At 40.0% G+C, this 21,911-nt stretch overlaps 1 long non-coding RNA gene across 1 annotated transcript; it reads left to right on the top strand.

Moving 5' to 3' along the window:
- The first annotated feature begins 4,301 nt into the window (after window positions 1-4,301).
- Window positions 4,302-17,567, top strand: LOC113480866. Its single transcript, XR_003398552.1, has 2 exons — window positions 4,302-4,403; window positions 16,048-17,567. It is a non-coding gene; the product is annotated as an uncharacterized LOC113480866 (long non-coding RNA).
- The last annotated feature ends 4,344 nt before the right edge of the window (window positions 17,568-21,911 follow it).

Below are 21,911 nucleotides of genomic sequence, written 5' to 3'. Positions count from 1 at the left end.
TGCACTAGAGATCACACTTTGAAGATATTTAGGATCCTAAAAAGGCAGGTAGGACATATAATCTTGTTCTAAGGTGCCTTTAAAAATTCCACTAGGCAAATCCATGTTTCTCTAGGCAGTAAAAAGTCTCATCTGAGCCTTTAGACAAACAGGCTCACAGAAACCTGCATTGATTAAAATGTGGTATTAGATTTCTACTGTAATCCTCAGAGGCCAGTAAGGGACCAGGCTCAAAACATCTACTGGCTAGAATATATAAAACATTGTTTTTAGGTGACAAATATATTGGTATTTTCCTGATTCCTTTGAGAACCTGTGAATCTAAACTACCTCAGTGGAGCTAATTATTTTTTCTTGTAATTCATCGTAAAGTTTCCTTTGCATAACTTCATCCTATTACTCATAGTCTTACCTCATGGCTCATGGTCCCTCTGAAATTTAAAATTACATACGCTTGTATGCAATACATACGTAGCTACTTTCTACATCCCCTAGCACTGTCATTAGATTACATTATACTTGGCTAGAGTTTGAAAATCTTTTTTTCTAACATAATCATTGTTGTGTCATTAACTTGTAATTAGTTGCTAATTTAATTTTCTGCCAGTTCTTGTGTCGCTCAGCTGTCACCCACTTGAGTGGTGTATTAACCTGGACTGCTCTCTAGGACAGTGCTGCAGCAAAGCTGCAATATAAATCCATGCAGTTCTAAACAAACAAACGTATAGTTGGTCTATATTGTGTTTAAAAGGGGCAAATCAACCTTCCTAGACTCCATTTGCCTGAGTCTTCTAGCATGAGGTCTTTATCTTTCCTTCTGCATGGCATTTCTTTCCTTCACAACAGTATTAATTGTGAAATAGAAGCAGAGTATTCGTTGAAATGGAGTGAATAGGCTCTGCAGAATTTTACATTTGAAAGGAAATGGAAAAATAGCAGAAAGCATCTATCAGTGCTTAAACCCCTCTATTCTGATATCAAGGGACGCACAGAGAATAGAGCATCCTTTTCAGTTAAGAGGGCAGAAGAGATAATATGCAGGGAAAAAAAAAAAAAAAAAAAAAAAAAAAAAAAAAAAAAAGTAATCCGAGTCATTCTGCAGACAGGATTGGTGGGAAAGCAGGAAAGTTATGTTTCGCTTGTGAAGAATTTTACAAGTTTATTCTGCATGTGGCTGGCACTCTTGGTACCCTATAGCAAGGCTAATTCATGTACCTCTGGACCTATTTCAAAGCCATTAAATTCCCATAGCTAGAGCACAGCATTTTCTCCTCCCTTACCCTCTCAGCTCTAAGTATCCTGCCCAGTGGGTGACAGCTCTGTAATGGCAGGAGATGGAAGACACTGCTGCACATTTCCCTTCAGTAGGTTCCAAGACCTTCCGCAGGGATGGCAGTCAGCACAGAACAAGTTGTGCCACTCGCACAGTGGGATGGCAGCATGGTACAGGTATGTGCTAGAGGAGCTGGTACAGCGGTCCATGCTGCATGCTGCAGGACAAGGCTACCCCATCACCTGCCTCACACTTGCAGTGTTTAGGCAAACGCTTAAATGAATCATTAAAGCAGTTTTTATAGATAGACTGTTGTCTATTTGCCTCCTGGTTTCTGCACCTTTTTCTCCTCTCACTTTGTACTTCCAAGCCCTTTATCAGCGGCAGGATAAGCACCAACTTACAAGTAGAGCTGTAAAAATGACCATGAGGTTTGAGAAAGGCCAGCAGAAGCATGCAGAAGCCTTACAATCCAGCTCAGCAAAGCAGTCAAGAAATGTGACCTTGGTCAGGCTTTGGTAGTATAAATCTCAGAACTATAACCTGTGTTAAGAGCCAAAGGCTGTGTTTACCAACTAAGCCACTTATTTTGTTAACTATGCAGTAAAAGGAGACTCTTTCCTGGCCTCTGGCAGACCGTTAGCTGTTAGCTCCTGGGACCTTTGCAATAGCTGTCCAAGGAAGTACAAGCAGAGCTGTGTCTTGATGCCCTTGGCACCACGGCTGCTCTTGGCATTTTTGACTGCTGGTAGGAATTCTGACCACTCTAAATCCTCCAGCTACTGTGTTAACTCATGATCCAGGACGAACTCTTTGCCATTGACTTGGAGAAATGAGAATTGCTACTTGGTTAAGGAGAAGGGCTAATAATGGAAACAATAAATCAAGGGGAATTACTGTATCTATTTGGACCATTACAAGTTTCATTACATTCTCTTTTTTTTATTATCAAATACTTTCTGCTACAGTGGACTACAGAGCTGCTGAATCAGACAGAATAATCACAGTAAACTTCCAAAAAATTGTAATCACAAGGGACATCCCCAAGATAAAAGCTAACATTTAAAAACATGTTTTCTTTTTGTGTTCTTTAATAACTTGGATGACTAAAGCTCAAGGAAATTAAAAGGACAAAACTCCTTTTGGAGGTTCAGAGTCCAGCCAATAAAATCTATCCACATGGTGGAGATCTCATAAAATTTTATGAGGGAAGTCATTCATTTTCAGTGGCACTCATGGCAACATTGGACAATACATTATACTTTCTACAGTTTTGTGCGAGAAATAAATGAGATTCAGAGCACAATCTTCTGACCATTTTGAACCTGACCCAAATCCTCTAGGAGAGGTTTGAAACCTCACCTGAAACAAGGATTCACTTTGGATCAAACATCGGCTAAAGGAAGACAAAAGCAAATCAGTATAGAGTATGAGAAAGTAAACCAGTATTAACTTTACACTCCAGTGCACTCCAATTTAAGTCAAGAGTATCTGAGATAAGACAGAGATTTAAAAACTGAAGGTTAATTTGATGGCCTGCTAAACAGCTTGGGCAGTGACTTCAGCAATTTCAGCTCATATTTGAAATACAGGGAAACTATGCAAAAAGCAGAAAAGTATCCATCCCGATCCAGGCTGGAGGATGCAGCAGATATGATGTCTGCACTAGGACAGGGTCAGTAAATGTGGTTTCTCAGAAGATTATAGTTCCAGATTAGGAAACATCTCAGTGTTAAAGATTTCCCCAAATTCTTTAGGGTAGACTCCCAGGGAGTCTAGAAAATAATGCAGGACTCAGTGAAATAGGGACAAACAGCTACGGTGACCAAGTAATACATCTGAGTTTTTTCTCTTTTGCCTTTGTCCAGGGCACGTTAATTATTACAAACAAAACAAAAATAAAAACTTAATAGCCCAAAAAAGAGACTAAAAGAGCTTTGGTCTGTCTCTTCTTTAAGTAGCAGGGGCATTTGCTGCATCTTTCAATCCCTTTGCTCACTGCATGATGATTCATTACTATTCTTGTAAGAATAGATTTTTATCCTAAGGTTACTTATTATCCAAATGTATTTAGTAGAGAATTTATGGCTGGCTCTACTCAATGGTACCAAAGTTACCTATTTTGTTGTGTCAACATGTTTTAAAAAAAAAAAAATAAATTAAAATATATTTACTGCAAAGATGGCTGAGTGCATTATTTTTAGATCCACAGTTCAATGTCCAACTCTTATGGCCACGTACTGTGTGCTGTCAGTCAGAGCATGCCCAGGCATCCTCCCTTTTTGTCCCTCTCAGGAGCAGCACTGATGTGCTGGTTTTGACTAGGATAGAGCTAATTTTATTTATTTTTTTTTTAATCTTAGTAGATACAGTAGTGCTGTGTTTTGGATTCAGTATGAGATTTGGTATGAGAAGAATGTTAATAATGTACAGATGTTTGTAGCTGTTGCTAAGAAATCAAGGGGAGATTTTCAACATCTCACGTCCTACTAGTGTGCAAGTGCACAAGAAGCTGGGAGGGAGCATAACCAGAACAACAGACCCAAACTGGACAGTGGAATATTACATATCATACAGTGTCATGCTCAGTATATAGATGAGGGTTGGTGGGGAAGCTGGCTCTCTTCCAGGATTGTGGTTTTGGGATTTTGTCTCCTCATGGATTGCTAGCCAAGAACTGGCTGGGCATTGGTCCATGGGTGGTGAGCAATTGCATTGTGCATCACTTATTTGTATATTCTATTCTATTCTATTCTATTCTATTCTATTCTATTCTATTCTATTCTATTCTATTCTATTCTTTATTTTATTTTATTTTATTTTATTTTATTTTATTTTATTTTATTTTATTTTATTTTATTTTATTTTATTTTATTTTATTTCAATTATCTTTATTTTATTTCAATTATCTTTATTTTATTTCAATTATCTTTATTTTATCTCAACCTACAAGTCTCCTTACCTTTATCTTCCCCCCAGTTCCCTCCTAGGGTGAGTGAGTCCCTGTGTGGTGTTTGGCTGCTGGTCTGGTTTAAACTATGACACCTGAATAAAGTACCTCTCCATCCATTCTTTCATCACGTCTTTGAAAATCTGCTTTAACATGGAATAAAGACTGTGTCCTGTTCCTGTAAGTCTCAGGCATTTACCAGATTGCAATTTCTCTTCTTGCTACTGTTGTAAAATCACTTTTTAGCTCTTGTGTCTCTGTATTAATAAGGATGGAATTTATGTCACTTAGCTTCAGACAGCTATATTGCAGATGTTTACTTCTGTGCTAGTCATTATGCTCACCTTACATTTGCATCTGTTCTAAACACCCATTTTAGGATAAAGTGACTCCCACCTGACAAGGTACATATTTCCTTCTGCTCGCCACCAGGATAACCTCCCTGACTCATTCAGTTTTATATCTTATGCTGCAGAAGTCTAAAGGGAGCCAAATAAAGCCAGCTTCAGAATCCTGCTCCTTCCTTTGGTTGCAGTTGCTGCTTTAACAGAACTAACATCCAAAGTCACTGATTTTCTCCAGCTAAATTAATTTTGTGCACTGCTGGAAGTAGAGGACGTGTGCTTCAGCTCTTAGAAAGGCTGAGCTCCACATGGGCTCATCGCTGTGCTCGTCCCTGGCACCGTTATGACCATTCTGTTTTCACAGCAAGAGACAGAGGAATCTGGGACAGTGCCCCTGCTCCCCAATTTTTTAAGTCATGATTGTATCCAAAAAACAAAATGATGAGAAAAATCCCTATTTTCACTGATGAATACTTCTACCGGCAATCACTAATATTTTTTGGTGTTGAGAAGTATTCATATGCCATACAAATCTCAGTCTGTTGGCCCTGACTCTCCACTGCTTGTACCTCATGTTATTTTCATTAAGATATTTCTGATTTGATTTGATTTTAAAGATTTTTTTTTAATCTTGAGCATATGTGATAGAAAAGGATGCAAGGAGAAATGTTTCCCTTTTACACTATTTAAAGAGCTAGATTGTTTTAGTAAAGCTACATGGTGCATGGGTCCTCGTGGAGATGAGCAATGGGTGGTCCTGGCTTCCTGGTATAAGATATATCTTTGTGAGCTCTGAGGCTCTGAACCTGAAGTGTAGGGCAGAGGGAGCTTGTAAGCCTGTAGAGCTAGAAACATGAATCACATACGAATGTGAAGTGAATAACTCACTTGGGGGCTTACATTTCCTAAGAGCCTCTGCGCTTTTAATGACATTTCTCGGTAACCCTTTAATCTTTTAAAATATGGTCCCAAAGTTGGTATTTGTCTCACCTGAATTTTGTGATCTAAAAATTGTCTGGTAGTCTAGGCTGCTCAGTAACTGAGTAACACTCTTTTCAGTTGCTAAAATGAGGGAGATGAGTCAGTCCCACCCAGGTGCTGGAGGGCCCATTTCCAGTAGCTCTGGAGAAGAGTCTGTGTGAGCAGAGGGTCACATTTAGAGGAGCACAGTTTGCCCACACAGAATTGCAGTATAAAGGGAGTTTTTTCCTTGCTTGTATTGGATGCTCTGGAACATACGTTTACAAGCTCAGAATGGTAGAAAAAATAAAAATAATTTTATCAGTGAACTACTTTGTGTGCTAGGCTGAGCAGAATGATTATTATGTGGACTGGATAATGGGAAATGTTTGGCAATTTGAAACTAGACTGAATCACTGAAAGCAGTCCCAGGTACGAGACACAACGGTTGTGCGTTGTACAGTTGTGGACTATGCAAACATTGTGCCTCTGTTAGATATGTCCTGGAATTCTTAACGCAGAAGTTTCTAAAATCAAAACTTTTTATTTCTGTGGTAGTGATGGAGGTTTAAGGACAGAAGTGTGCATCTCTGCTATGTTTGTTTTTATTTTCCTGGTAAATTTTATAAAAGATGTAGGCATGCAAAAGCAGGCAGAAGGAAGGCATGTAGCCAGCATTTCCTTTTCTCATGTTCTTTTTGCTTTGAGTCCTTTGCTTTGAGGTATGACTCCATATCTTTTAACAGAAAACTAACATAACAACAATTGACTTTCTGACTCGCTTTATCTATTTATTTATTTATTTATTTGTTTATTTATTTATTTATTTTCTTAGGGGATGAAAATCTGAGGAAATAATTTCTTTCAAGAACAGGATGAAAAATACTGTTGTTCATGTCAATTCCAGAACTTTCAGACTTTAACATGAACCCAGTTCTGTCCCCTCTGTTCAGTTTGAGTGCTTACATGGACGTTAATGTTGTTGCATCTGCTCATTTTTCAACATATAGTGATCTGTCTGTAGCATCAGGGAAAAACAAACAAACAAACAAACAAACAAAACACTAAAAAGAAAGAGAAAGCTTGTAAAACAGCTGTGGGAGGCTCATGCCCTGCAAAATTTCTCTTGAGGCTATTCTTTATTCCTGGAGTTATGGGTCAGAGATAGACATCTCTGTGTTGGAAGGAAAATAAGGTCAAATCTAGTATCTATAGAGTGCCTTCTGACTGTCATTCAAATTTGGTGAGCCCTACAACACAGTACAAGATATCAGCCTTGTACATCTGTACATCTGCTATAGGTTGTAGCATTTGATGCAGGGAGTGAAGGAGTAAGCCAGATCTGCCCATAATAGATATCCTGGAGGAGAACACAGTGTGCCTTTGTGCTGTAAGTGTGGCTAACTCCCCTGAAAAACACCTCATGGACGAGGCACTGAATCTATTTCACTGTACTGTTTTTGGAAAAAAATGTGTATTTTTGATTAATCAGCATTGATATTAATGTGCTGAATTACAGAGTTTCATATGAGCATTGAGGAAGGACCAAATAAACAAAACCAGTATCACTAGATAGCTTAGCAACTTTATCTTCAGGATCTAAGCTCTTTAAAGAACCTTATTTCATAAAATGTAAACATACTAATATTTTCTGCTCAGATGGCAGCTGATGAGCAAGAAAATTCTCCAGGTACTTTGTGTTTGCTTTGGCAGCAAAGCAAAAATATAAGGCAAAAGTCGGAGGATGGCGGTCAGATTTGCCCTCAGCACCTTGTGAGATATGGTGCCTTTCTGAACCCCAAGTGCTGGAGTGATAAGACTACATGACAATCTGAGTTTTCCTGTTTCATATCTGGGTCCTTGGGTTTGAAAAGAAAAGCTTGAAAGCATTGAATCTTCAGTTTCGTGAACAAGTAAAAATAGCCCACAAAGGAAAAAACAAACAAACAAACAAACCACCCAGCAACCTTGAAATATATTTTTTTACTTTAAAACACCATGAAATTCTGGGCTGATGTCGTGAATTTTGAAAACTTGCAATTAGCTGTGTTTCAATCGAGCTTGAATCCAGTTGTTTGCGCATATTATTAATGAATAACTCTTATTGTTTAAACTTGCACCAGTTTACCAAGACTACCAAAAAATGATTGACTATTGGTTCTCATGGATGTAGCCATACCTTTCGCTCTCTTACTCCAGGATGAAGCAAGCTACTGTTGGAGGCTCGAATGAGGATTCCTCTGTTTCTTTTCAGTACTGTTAGTTGGAGTGTGGGGTCATGCAAGCTGAAAAACTGGTCCTGACTTTCCATGTCCACAGCTTCCCGCTTATCCACAGGCCTATGAATGGCCCTACAGAGCTCAGGCTTTTCTGGTGCTGCTTGGTCTTTTGAAGCTGGCAAATCTACTTGGTAATCTAAATCTAAATCTACTTGGTAATCTAAATCTAAAATAATCTAAATGATTATTCTGCAATTGCAGCCTGTTTGGGTGTAAATAATCCTATTACAAGTAAAATATGTCCTTAAACCTGAAGATGAAGCCAAAAGGCAAAAAGCAGCCAAATCACACTCTTCAAAGAGAACTGCTCTGCTCCAACAACGTCATACATTGAAATCTTATTTAATTTATAGAAACCCACATTCTTTTTTGAATTCTTAGAATAATATCTTAACTAAAAAAAAAATAAATGGACAAAATATAACTAAAATATAACTTTTTTTTTTTTTTTTTTTTTTTTTTTTTTTTTTTGGGCTTCAGAGAAGGTAAATTTATTTTTCCATTTAGTAATAAGGAGTTTAAAGAGATACTTCATGGAATTTAGTGTTGTTCTGAAGATACATCAAGTTATTTTCTTAAATTGCTGAAGGTCATCACTTGTGACAGGAAATTTACAGAGGTTTATTCAGAAGCGCAGCCACTTCCTGAGATTTTGACATTCTCCTTGGTTCAGATTTGAGAAATAAAGTATTAAGCTGTATTTCTGCATTTCTGAATGTCCTGGACTAGCTCCATGGGAATGAAAGCTCTTGTGTCACAGATGGCTGCAGAGAAAGGGCAGGGAAATGGCTGTTGCTACCCAGTGTTTGTCCTGGCATCTTTGCTGTTTGCCTACCAGCCATTTAGAATGCAATAATGCTTTCCATGAGTATAAAACTGTGGCAACTTATTTGGAGTTATGTTTAAATTCCATGTTGGCTAAATACATGGAGGGGCATTTTTTTTTTCTGTTATTTCTTTAACAGCTGTGGAGTCTCGGCCTCATGCAATACCGTCTGCAAACCAACATGGTATCCAACATAACAAGGCTCCAACATAAAAATGCTTCCTAGATCTTCTAACACAATACAAGCACTAAAAGAAATAAGCAGTTGGCATAAGATGTTTAATATTTTCCACAAAAGCTTTAGATTTTACTCTCTTGAGTAAAAGGCAAATATTTATAGACAGGTCAGGTGAAGGGGTCTACACTTTCATTTCAGTGCTAATCGGAGTGATGACCCCATGTCCTGATAATGCAGTGATGTGCTTAGATACAAATCACTAACTGAGGCACAGTACAGCTAAATCTCTTTGCATTTCCTTAACACTACCAGCCTGATTGTACATGGGGCCTAAGCTTACACCTCTGTTCCACAAACAGTTCTTGGTACTACTTCTTCCTCAAGTAACTCCAGACTTTTCTTCCACTTCTCTGTTTGCACTCTCACTTGATGATACCTCCTGCTTTCCAGCCTGCTGTGTTCATTCTCCAAGACCCAGCTGATCCACATCTGGGACAGAAACCTTTATTTTTCTGTCTTTATATTTGCAGAACATCTCTCACCCAACGGAGATACATAGAGAACCTCCTTCTGCTGGCTGGATGGGATGAAGAAGTTCTGTGCAATCTACTACCTGAAGTTACTGTATTTTGCTCCTCTAGTACATTCTTACAGATCACAGGCATTGTGAAATTATTAATGACTGAGGACAGTCATATCCACAGCCCAAGAAGTGGCTTCATGCTCCTGTGCAGGCGTTGATGAAGAGGTGGCTGTGTTTGGCTCTGATAAGCTGCAGGGTGAATTGCAGGGTTGGAGACAGGAAATTGTAGACAAGAGACCTTTGAGGACAGCTGGAGACTTTACTGCTAATTGTCTGATCTAGTGAGATATTCTTGGCATATAGCTTTGTGACAGAAGGAATCGCAGTGGCTGATTACCAGCCAGAAATACCTAAACATTAAATCCACCTTGTGCAAGGGGATGAGAGAATTGTAGGTGCTTGGTGTGGGAAAAAGGCTGGGAGGCACACAGAATTATTTGCAAGGATCCACATGATCTCATTATGTACCCTCCAGGACCATACACCTTCGGTGCATTCAAGCGGGAGATTCCTGGTCTCCACATCATCACATCTGAGTAAGGAACACACCGTAGCCTGTGTGTTTCCACATAGCACCAGAGAAATTTTGGAAGGACTTTGTTTATCCTTAAAAATCTCCTGAAGCTCGTATCCTAGTAATGAAAGATGCCATTATTTATAATAAAATGTGGTTATCAGACTTCACTTGATAGACATCCTGTTACTGATTTTATTATCAACTGAAATTAAATTGTGTTTGATTTTAATATAAGTATAGAATAAAGGGATATTTTAGTAAAAATAATTTTACATTTATTGTATTTTGAATCTAGCAACCGACCACTACTCTAAAATCCCCTGTACAACCCTGTACCAAGGCTGAAGGGACTGGTCATAATTGTTTGGTAGGAACGGTTAGAACCTAGGTAACAAAACATGAGGTGATTTGTAAACTGATTTATAATACATACATAGGACTAAAAGAATGCAAGTAGTTGTCAAGGTCCAGGATTAATGGGAACTGAGGGAAGTAACCGTAACAGCTTGCAGGTACCTGCCAAGAAAACTGTGTCCTTAAGCAAAAGGTAGTTCTGGCAGGGGGAGATTGCGACCACTGACTCATGGACCACCTACTCACATTACATCCCAGACCCATTTCTAGACATTTCTGACCTTTACTGCGCAGAATCGGAAGTAGGAGGAGAGTATGTTAATGATTTCTTAGAAGTTGTATGCTTATGTATAAAAACTTAATGAATATGTATGAGTGAGTTCTATATAAGATGTGTGATTCTGGTGCCTGGCACGTGTTGTTGGTGAGAGCACTCCCCTACATGTCCGGCCGTCAATAAAGGAGTGTCTGCTTATCTGCATCAAATTGGTGTCGATAAGTTATTTTTATCCCGGATTTTGGTGACAATCCCATTCCTTTGGACATGCAAATCTCTTAGCTCATTCAGGCACTACAGCAGGACCTTGCAGATATTTACAAGCTCCCAAGGCTTCATTTTTTCTCTCTCTCCCAGTCTGAGGAAGAGCCAACACCTGTCTCTTTGGTTAGAAGAATAAACTGGAACATTGTTTATGACAAGACTCAAGAAGGTGTGAGTCCAGGTCTAAAGACACCTACCCTCAAAGAATGACCCAAGTCTAGCACAGTATGCAGTTGGGTAATGTGTGCTACCTGTACATTACTTGGTACTCTTCCCATTCCAGAGCTCCTGTCAGTGCCAACACCATAGCAAAACCAGCACAAGGAAAGGGTTGGGCATCAATGCAACTTGTCTGCTTTGTAGAGCTGCAGTCCTAAAAGAAAAATAAAACAGAGAGGAAGGGAACAACTGTGAACCTGATCTTAGCATGCAGCTGAAAGCCAGATTTCTCATGGGCTGAGTACTTGAGGTTTTTGAACAAATGTGTTTGTCTTTAATTTGAACAACTGCTGATAGATTGTCTTTGTTTCTGCTTCTGCAGTGAAGTAGGATTTTGTGTATAGTCATTGTGCACAGAAAGGTTTCCAGACAAAAGTGTTCAACTTGCATGGCACATTGGTCCTCAAACAGAAAAAAAGCTAGAAAATCTACAGTCCTGGGCTAAGCATGTAGATTAAAATGTATATAAATATAGCGGTATCTTCATATTCAGCTGATCTGTTATATAGGAATTGCCATTCTTTGTGAGTTTTCTCAACATGTGAATGATTCCTGTCTGAAAGACAGACATACACCCCCAAAATGAGTCTAGTGGGTTTTCCAGATCTGTGCTTTATTAGTCTCTAGACCCATTTCTCCTTGTCTTACCCCTTCCTATCTCAACAATTTGAAGAACTATGAAAACTGTTGAAGAAATGAAATTCTGAACGGATGAAATCAACTCAATTATCCGACAAACTGTTGTAGAAACTTGTAAAGTTAGGGTCTACACCTCATTATCTAATAAATAGCTAGGAGGAGCTGGCATTTCTGTGATGTAGGGCAGCTACTGTATTTTATGCTGCAGGATGAATTTGTGCAGTCTTTTCCTGGACTCCACCTCCTCTTCCACTGTTTGGACTGTATAGGGCGTGAAATGGGCTGATGATATTCTCTGCCCTTCATGATTACTGAATGTTATTTCAGGGAGAACACCAGTGTTTCCTATATCCCAGAGAAAGCATGTTACAAGTCAGTGACTCAGAATATAAGCAGTGATTTACCACTAGTTTATTTTCAAGAAAACATCCCAGAAACTTTTCCCTAGTGCTGGGGTATGAACTCTGTGTTTTTACATGTGGCTATTTCAGCAGTGTCCCAGCACTAAGATCCAGGACCAGTTCTCATAAAGCCAACATGCAGGCTTTCACTTCATGGCAGGTTTGTAGTCAGGAAGATCTAAATATCAGGTCTGGCTGGTACTTTAAGCCACTAGAGAAGATAAAAAAACCTTAGATGCCCATGTTGTCTGCATACCCTACCGCTTTGCTCCACCTGCATGCCTGTGTGTGTTCATCATAGTCTCTTCTGCTTTGTAAAGAGCCAAGCACTGAACTTTTCTGGAGTCAGGTCATTCAAGAAAATTTGTTCTGACAGAAGAGACATTTTAAGAGGGTGAGCACTTAACCTCAATCTGAGCTAGTCTCCATTGCACTCAGACTTGGAAATGACATTCTGATCCCACTTGGACTCTTACTGACTTGTTATAAAAATGCCTTCAAACGCTGATCTCAGCTTCTCTCCAAGTGGCTCCACATACTCATGATGAAAGCCAGTTCTAGTGCATTTGTTTGTATAAAAGAAAAAAATAGCAAATATTCCATAAGCAATTCTACATACATGTGCTCCTGCATGACCAAAGGTTTTATCTATTCTTTGGTAACATATCAAATACATTAAGGCAGTTTTGTCCTGAAAAATTTTTATAGTGTGAGAAGGCAAAGAGCATAATTTCAGTAGGTGAGAAGGAGACAGTCAAAACACACAGGATTCAACATATGTGAATAAACTGTTTTTTCAAAGTGTGGGAGCTGGTTGATTTTATTCATCTATAGGAAAAGATGGATAAATCAGGACTTTTGTGGAATCTTCAATTTTAAATGTTGTAAACAGAGCATGACTGCCCTCCACTCTGTCCAGGATGTGCTGGCTGATTTCTTACAGAAGAGGAGCGAATCAGGTCTTCAAGAGGAATTTCAGCGAGACAAAGATTGTAAATTTAAAGCTGAGTAAGATGTAAAGTGTAAATAGGATTATGGGAAACATAAACAAATACACGATAAAGTTGGTTAAGATGAGGGACAAAAGCTGGCCAGACAGAGCAGAGCAGAGAGTCTTTGGACGTGAGGACACGTAGCTGGAGCTTGATGTGAAGCGAAGCCAGAGGTGCAGAGATGTCAACATCTTCCCCTCTCCTTCACAGTCCATCCCTGACTGTGAGACTTGCCCTTTCCCTTCCTTGGTGGGTTAGTTTGCTGACAGAGAACAGCAAGGACAGCCCTGGGGGTATCCGAGCTGGCAACCTCTCTGCCATTAAAATTGGAGGCAGCGTAACTTAATAGAAAAAGTCAATACTGCAGGAAAGAACAAGCCTGAACAGCCCTCTGTGTTCTCCCTTTGCAGAGGGACTGGCCTCGGCCACTGCTTGTATCTGTGGGGGGAGGGTTAGCATGCTATTAGCATATCATTTATTCACTCAAAGAGAGGACTTTGATGCCAGCAGCAGCTCAGACATGATCCCAGGGCAGTTGCATTCCCTCTTTCGGAGGCGTTGCCATGCATACGCTTCCACAGTCGCTGAGATGCAGAAGCAAACAGATGGGTTAGGTGAAAAATGAACTTGGAGCAGCTGAAGATGGTACCAAGGGAAAACAAGACCTCTCGGTGGCATTCACAGATGCCACTCACCCTTGTGTTACCATCTGAATTCTTTGGCAGTGTTTTACAGTTAGCACCGACTTTGCTTTCTCATTTATTGGAATGAGAGGGCTGAGCTTGGTGTTCATGCGATTGCTTGTTTGCATTGCAGGAGCAAGAAGTAGCCCTATTCACAGACCCACCTTCCTCGTTCTGAGGCACCAGGCACCCATTTAATGAGTCCTTGTACAACAGAGCTTACAGACTGTATGTAAGGCAAGACGAAAGGGCAAGGAAAAACAAAACAGGTGAAAAGGACAAAGTAACAACGAGAATTATCATAAATTCAGCTACTTAAAACCATACTAAATGTGGCAAGAATCAAGGCTGGCATTCTCACAGCCTGGTTCTGCTGGGGAGTGTTGTCTGGCATCATAACAGAGGTGAGCTTTTAATTAATATGATCTTGAAATCAGTGGGATATTGGCGCAGTAGGAGTAATGGCTGCACTTCAAGACCTCCCATCTAAAGTAACTTGAGCACTGGAGAAAGAAGTCTTAGATGAGAAACACCAATAAAAGCCACAGCGTATTTCAGACTTCTAAAAACTTTTATCAGAATCACTGTTCTACTCACAAGATGAAGAATGGAAAAATCTGGCCCCTATTAAAGAAAATATCTTGATTAAAATGCTGATTTTAGTGAAGCTTTCAAAGGAGAATCCTATTTAAAGCTACTGTTTCCTCATTTTGATAGATTCCCCTGGGAAATGTACGTAAGGACAACTCCTTTAGAAAACACATTGTGCTGTCCTTTGAACTTAGATGAAATTCCACATGGAAAATATAACAGCTTGGTATTCTTTTTACTAACAGAGTCAGTAGAGATGTATAGGTATGCAGAATGTACCAGATATATATATATATGTGTGTATATATATATATATATATATATATATATATATGAATAATCATCTGCGCCAAAGTAAAGGAAACAAACTCAGGGTTAAAAATGACCAGGAAAAATGGAGTGTGTGTTTTTTCCTGCTCTTACTTTGAGAGCAGAATTCTGAACTGTCAGGTCCTACAAAATCATCCTACCTCTGTTGAAAGAATATGACTCTCCATGAAAAAAACATATGCATCACTGCTTATGCGGTGGGGTAAACATGCTGCATCACGAGCTCTCTATGACAGTGATCAAATAATTTTAAAAATAATGACGATGTGAGATTTGTCTAGAAAGTAGGGGTGAATTGCACAGGAATATCAATAAGCCTGGAACTGGGAAGGTAAACAGAAAGTAGGCTCAGACATAGATTTTAAACTAATCTGGTCAAGTTCTTAACCCAAGCACAGGATTTTATGGAAACTATATTTGTGGTTAACATGCTCATCGTACTCCTGGCTGAAGACCATAATGGGAAAAAGTACTGTAGAGTTCTGAAGCAGGGGGTACCTGTAATTGATTTGGATATTGAATAGCAACTCAGTGGACAAGAGTGGCATAGTCTGTGCTGTTGGATAATTGTGTTGCTTTTTAGCAGTATTTTGGGGAAAAAAATGTATATTGATCATCAAGAAAAAAAAAAAACAACCACAGCTAAATAATATCACTTCTCAGCAATGGATTTGCCACGTGACAGATTTTGAGTGTCCATAATTCTAGAGGTTTTTACTTGCATGTCGCAAGTATCCAATCCCCGGGTGAGGGTCAGTGCCAAGGAGAGTTCAAATGAATTGATTAAGCTAAATGAAGGTCAAAGTGTGTCAAACAGCATCTTACCTCTCAGGAACAGGATTACTCCAAAACCATTTTCGGGACCTCATGGCTTAGGTATTATAGCAACCTATCTTATTATTCATTGCATTGGGTTTTTTAATTCCTGTGCCACCCATAAGGACATTTCCATGGAACCAGGTTCAATAGCTCTTTTATATTTTCTTTTTCCAAGAATGAAAAACATCGCGTGGGGGATTCATTTGACCAAATACAGCCATTTGTTTCCAAGCCAGTCACCCTCTGACTTCCTTTAGCCTCTCTGCAGAGAAAAAACATTTTGAGGGAGAGATTTGTCTCATGTTAAATACATCTAAAGTTATGCCCTCAAAGAGCATATTTCTAGCTTTTCCTTGCAAGCAAGCTGAGAGACACCAGCTTAGATATTCCCATGTACTTTGAAAATATCTAAACTTAACTGAGGTAATTGCCAAGTGTGTTTATTTTGTGGGTTTTTTGTGGTTGTTTTTGTTTGTTTGTTTGGGTTTTTTTTAGGCACCACCAATGTTGTGCTTTTTTCTCATTTCCTGATGAAATTTCTGATTTATGACTACTCTGTCATTACTAGGTGAGAACACAGAGTTGCCTCCTTCCTCCACAGCAGGAGGACATCACTCCATTCTGGAGGATACAGTGCCACCAGCACTTAGTGCTACAGTCATTATCATCGTCACCATTATCATATCAGGGAGCGCTTACTTGTGTTTCCTGAAATACATCTGCTCTGGATGCTGCAAAGCTACCCAAGTAGTACCAGCCAGAAGACTTGATCCTAGCAGGTCTGAAGAACAAGTCTAATCTCACCTCATCGGGTAATTTACTGAGTTATGGTAAGAAATATCTGTAACTAAGAAGAACTATCAGAAAGCAGAGGAGACATGTTATTCAGTAATAACAGCTAACAGATCCCTACTAACATCAAGGATTTACCATACTGTACGCTGTGTAACTTTGACTCTTCCTAAGTATAGGGAATCTTCTTCAGAAGTTATCTGATTAAATGCTACTATAGATCACACATTCCAGTTCTATTTGTCTCTCTCTGACACTGTATTTCATTCTCTCTGATAACATCTGGTTTACTGTGTTTTTCTTGACACATCTGTGCTTTCACATTTGCTAATGGATTTGGGGTTCCAGAGACCTGCCGTTGCTACCAAGTGTTCTCTCTTGGAGAGAAAGAAAAAAAGCGCAGGACTAGATACCTTGGGAACTGTCTGGATTTGTCGTCTTCTGAAACTGTAAAGGCAAACTGGACAAACTTTTGGAGCTCTAAAGGCAAGCCTTTGCTCTCCATATACAGATATCTGCATGATACACTACAACTTCCATTTATATCAAGGTCAAAAGAGGTGATCTAGTGGTCTTCTGCACTTCTGAACTTAAACTCCATGCCAACAAGTGCTCCACATTTCTGTCACTCTCAGATCTTTAAAGTCCATGTGTGTCACTTTTTCTTTGCTGTTGAAACATTTCATAGTTGTGATGTAACCAAGCTGCTATTGGGCAGCTATCAGAACCACAATTATATTGAACTTTTAATAAAATTCTGAGCTGATACCATTCTGACCATGTCCCTGCTATTCTAGTTATATGTCCTAGCAAGGGAGTGAAGCATGTTTGAACCGTATTAGCTGTGGGGGAAAAAAAAAACAAAACAAAACAAAACAAAACATGTCTGGATGAAATAAAAAATGAACCCGAATCTTTCTGACAGCAGATATTTTTACACTTTCCTGGAATCAGCTCAGAAAACAAAGTTCAGAAGAAAATATCAATGGAATGGCTCCTCTTAGGCTGCTTTGGCTTAATCTGAACAGGCAAGAATTGAAAAGCTTTTTGGAAGATCTGATTGTGGGCTCCCGAAGCAAAAGAAGTACAGATAAATAAAGGGAAATATCCAAAGATGACCTGTTTGAGAGCTCCCTGCATCAAGTCTTTGAAATGTGTGTTATCACTAAAATGTTCACCGAGCCAAGTACAGCTATATTTGCCCTCCTACAAAGGCTCCAGGAGACTGGTTTTATGTCTGCTTCTCCTTTCCCCCTTTAAAACAAAACCTAAACAGTTCTGGTCTTTGTTTTTACAGTTGGTTAAAAAAAAAAAAAAAAAAAAAAGCAAGCTTGAAAATGGGTTATTTGAAATGCCCATGAGGAAAATTTGAAAGAGAAACTCAAATCTGCCTGTGTGGGATGAGCCAATTCACATTTTTTTTAAGATCTGTGTTGCCAGCACTCACTGTATGCCAGGCAGGTTTTGGGCCTGATCTTTGTCCCTTGGGCATCCCGTGTTCCTAATCCAACAGCTAAAATGAAACACAAGAGCCAGGACCACAGTTATTCTGAGAGAGAGCCAACAAAAAGCAGTGCAGCGCTGCTGCACTTCTGGATATCATTGTGTGGATAAATTCCATTATTTTTATTTGGATTTCACCTGCAATTGATCAGCAGTATTATGCTTAAAGCTGGTATGTTTATCTTGCCAAGTCAAAGCTGGATCTTGTGTTTTGCCTCTTAAATCTCCATGTCTTTCAGTAGCTCTGTGTATCTGTGTCACTAGTAAGTTAACTGAAGAGCTGACTCCCACCAGATGAAAGACTGACGTTGACAAATCTAATTCACAGCTCTGCTTAGTGATGAAGAAAACAAAATAAATAAATCTTGATCCATCTTTCATTGTATAAAATGACCATTGTATTTTTGTCTGTAAAAGTTTCCATGACTTTCATTTCATACCAAATAGCTATTTGTGAAAACCATCTAGCAAGTCTCAGCAGTCTGAGGAAAGCCCATGAGCACTGCTGCTTAGCTGTCAATATATGTCGGTAGTTGTTGATATTTTGACAGCTGTATTGACAACACAATATTTTGCCTTTTGTTTTCATTAAAACCTTTTCTTACATCTTAACCATTTCTGACCGACACCCCAAAATAAATACAACAAATGCATAAATCTGATTCTTTTTGATTATTGATGTGTTTGGGTTAGTTATTTCCATCCTAGGCACTTGTGGTATCCTGGTTTTACATAAAGGAATTGCTCTTCTCAGGTTTGCTTCGACAGACAGTCAGCCTTCTGCTGGGGCTCTTCTGGCTGAGAACAACGGTGTTCCCCTCCATAGGCTGGGCTTCAGAGACCTGGATTTCTTGCTCTTCCAAAGCTCTTCTGTGAGAACACCTCAGAGCAGGTCTAACACCTCCGAGGATCTCTGCATATCTGCCCAGCATCAGTGCAGCTTGGGGAAACCACAGGAGCATTTCGTACCGAACCCACAACTACCAGGCTACAGCTCTGGCTGCAGTTTTCTTCCTTTCCTCCACTGGGACCTGCTCCACTGGGCAAGTAAATTAATATGAGTTAACCAAAGAAGAAACAGAAACAGCTTAGAGGTTAGGATACTGACCTGGGTGGCAGGAGGCATGAGCACTGCTCCCTTTCCCTGGGATTTGCTTCTGTATGTGCCATTAACTTTCAGAAAAGAAGATATAACTGGGATCAGAACAGGATCCACTCTTCTTCCAGGTCAGATGCCCACTCAGCCAAAAAAATACAGGCCTGATTAATTTTTAATTTTTTTATACAGTATGTGACAGCAATGCTGAGCATCACAAAGGCTGGAAGGAGACTGGGGGAAGTTAGCAAAAAAGACTTGGGGATCAGAGCTGAAAAGCCTCAGTACCAGTGGTTTGTAGGGAAATCTAACCCCTTAATCCTCTTTTTCTTTTAAACCCACTCCATCCCTAGGAAAAAGGCCCCAGCAAAGGGGCTACATCAAGAAAAAAATCCTGTGAAGGTATCCACCAGAGGGAGTTACATGAATGCAACAAACCCAGACTGAAATATAAATGGTTATAAAGAGGCTAGGAAGAGCTGCCTGTGTGCTCCCCAGGACAAGCAAGCTGCTCCCCGCAGCTGCTCGTAAGGAGCCTGGGCTGAACGGAGCAAAACACTAACCCAAGTCTGCATGATCTTAAGTGAATACTCAATGAACTCTGAGGAATTGCTCTGTGCGTTGTATTAAGAAAGTGTTTTATTAGAGTGGGGTCAAAATACTCAGCTCTTTGCAGGATCATATCAGGAAAATAAAAGACTCTGTTTACACCTCGGCTTTTATTTTTCCCTCACTGGTTCACTTATTAGAAAGAAAGTTAATCCAGGGCCAGCCCCGTTTCTGGGAGGCCTGGGGAGGAAGGCTTGGAAGCAAACCCGATTGCTTCCACCCGGGAAGATTTTTTGATGAGGCTGCCTCTGACACGCAGCAACGGCGGCTGCAGAAACCACTGCACTCGCTGCATCCTGGGTCCCTCTCTCAGAAAGAAAAACAATGAAACGATGACACCTCTCCATCCAAAATATAACATAAATCTCTAGTTCAACATGAAGTCTACCTCTGAGATCTTTTTGTCCAATTCATGCTAATACAGTGCATACCATCCCTTTACACACACACCAAAAAAAAAAAAAAAAAAAGTCAAATTGTCAAATTCCTTCCTCCCTCTGCCCTAGAAAGCAGGCAAAGGGTCACAGTGCTAGAAAACCATCATGGAAATATCCCAGATTAAATATACCCTCGTAGAGATGGTTTGGGATTTTTTTTGCATCTCCTGGGTATCCTAGAGTCTTGAACAGTTTCTAAAAGAAATTTAGGAAAAAGTACTAATGTTCACACCGCTGGAGACTTCAGTCCAAATTCTGCTTTGTATTCGAATAAAGGAACACAAGGAGTTAACCCCAGTTATGTGCTCTAACACAGCTCCTGGTTCAAGGCTAACAGAGGCTGTGAGAAGATGTTAAATGAAGGTGATTCCTGCCTTGATGAGATTATTTTCTAATAAGGAAAAAATAAGGCATCACAATATTAGAAAAGGATTAAGCTTTTGCTTCTGTGACCACAAGAACTGTCTCTGGAACAGAAGGAGATGCAGGGAGGGTTTCACTTTAGGACATTCCTGAGCCTGAATTCCAGCCCAGCCGGCCCCCAGCCCAGGGCACAGCCCTTTGTCACCTCTCCTCCCTCTGTAAACCAGGCATCTTAATACCCCTACTTTTCACAGGAATGCTAAATAAAATGCCTTGAAGATGAAGTGCCTGTGTTGCTGTCACGCTGCCAATTCTCCTGTGCTGCGCAGATTCATATGGTAACAGGAGCCAAGGTCAGGGAAGCATTAGTCAGTCTGAATTTGGCAAACGGGGGTGTTGGTATCTGATAGCCCCCACTTGCAGATTAGATTAGCATGAAATGCCCTGCCTGGGTTATCCTTGAAAATCACTTCAGCTACTGCGGGAGATGACTGGTCATTGCATTATCAGGGTGAAAGCAGAACAGTTACTTTCAACATACATTTGCTTCATCAGTCCTGATTTTCCAGGTTGTTAGTGCTGGTTCAAGCCTATATGATTTGAATATAAATATCCCCAGTCTTTTTAATGGGGTGCTACCAATCTGTTCATATTTAAGCTAATTTTTTAATCCCTTTTTTCATTACTTTCAAGCATATCCAAGGGGCAGCTACTGACAGGCCATTTTCATTGGTGGCTCTCTCACTGTGGAGGGCTTGTTGGTCCTATCCATAGGTGTAAGGTTTTGTACAATGAATTACTGCAGATAGACTGTAATTTAACACCCATTGAGCCTGTACATCCATGAGGTGCAGAGCAGCACAGAATACTACCTCAGCAAAGCAGAGCATCCACATCAGTGTAACTCTTTACCTGACAAGCCCTGACATAAACAAGGTGGATGAGCTTGTGTGCAATGTTCTCTGTCCATTGTGCTCCCAGTGTCAACTAGCTGGGCCCTGGCCATCAGGCAGCATGCTCCGCTGCTCTGTGCGATGAGAGGCTGCTGGCAAGTTTATCCTTTGCTGCTGGGTTGCAGAAAACATCTGGGATACCAGCAGGTAACTTTAGTCCTGTGACAGGAGATGAGCAGGTCAGGTCTATGAGACATCTAGCAAGAATATCCTTTGCAAATCTAACATATTTATTTTTAAAATATTTTCTTGATAGAAAGGCAAACATTAAGAATGAAGAAGAAAATCCCAAGTGGGTTCTCAATGCTGTTTGCCAGTCACCTTTAGTCAGCTGTCACTTGTAGTCTAGGGGAAAAGCTAGTCTTTTGAAGTGCTACTGATATATTAGAAAACTAAATATTTGCACTGCCTCTCCGTGTCTCCATCAGTCTCACATAAGTCTCCAGGTTTTCTGTTAGCAGTCGTGAAGGTTGCAGTTCTGATGCCAGCCCTGCTGTGCTCACCAGGAAGCTGGGACACAAAGAGGTGGGGAGAGAATATGGATCTAAGTCACCTCTCTACTTTCCTGCCCCTTTGCATAAAACATTACAGTTAAATTGTCAAGTTGCGGTGGTGAAAGCAGGGACCGTGCCGCCTTGCAGTGACACAGTGCTTCTGCTCTGCTGTCTTCCTGTCTCTT

Source organism: Athene cunicularia, assembly GCF_003259725.1.
Source record: "Athene cunicularia isolate RWA chromosome 1 unlocalized genomic scaffold, athCun1 chr1_part1, whole genome shotgun sequence".
In the NCBI taxonomy this organism is placed as follows: Eukaryota; Metazoa; Chordata; class Aves; order Strigiformes; family Strigidae; genus Athene; species Athene cunicularia.
Note: the sequence above shows the minus strand (reverse complement) of the source record. Positions and strands in the feature narration are given on the sequence as shown.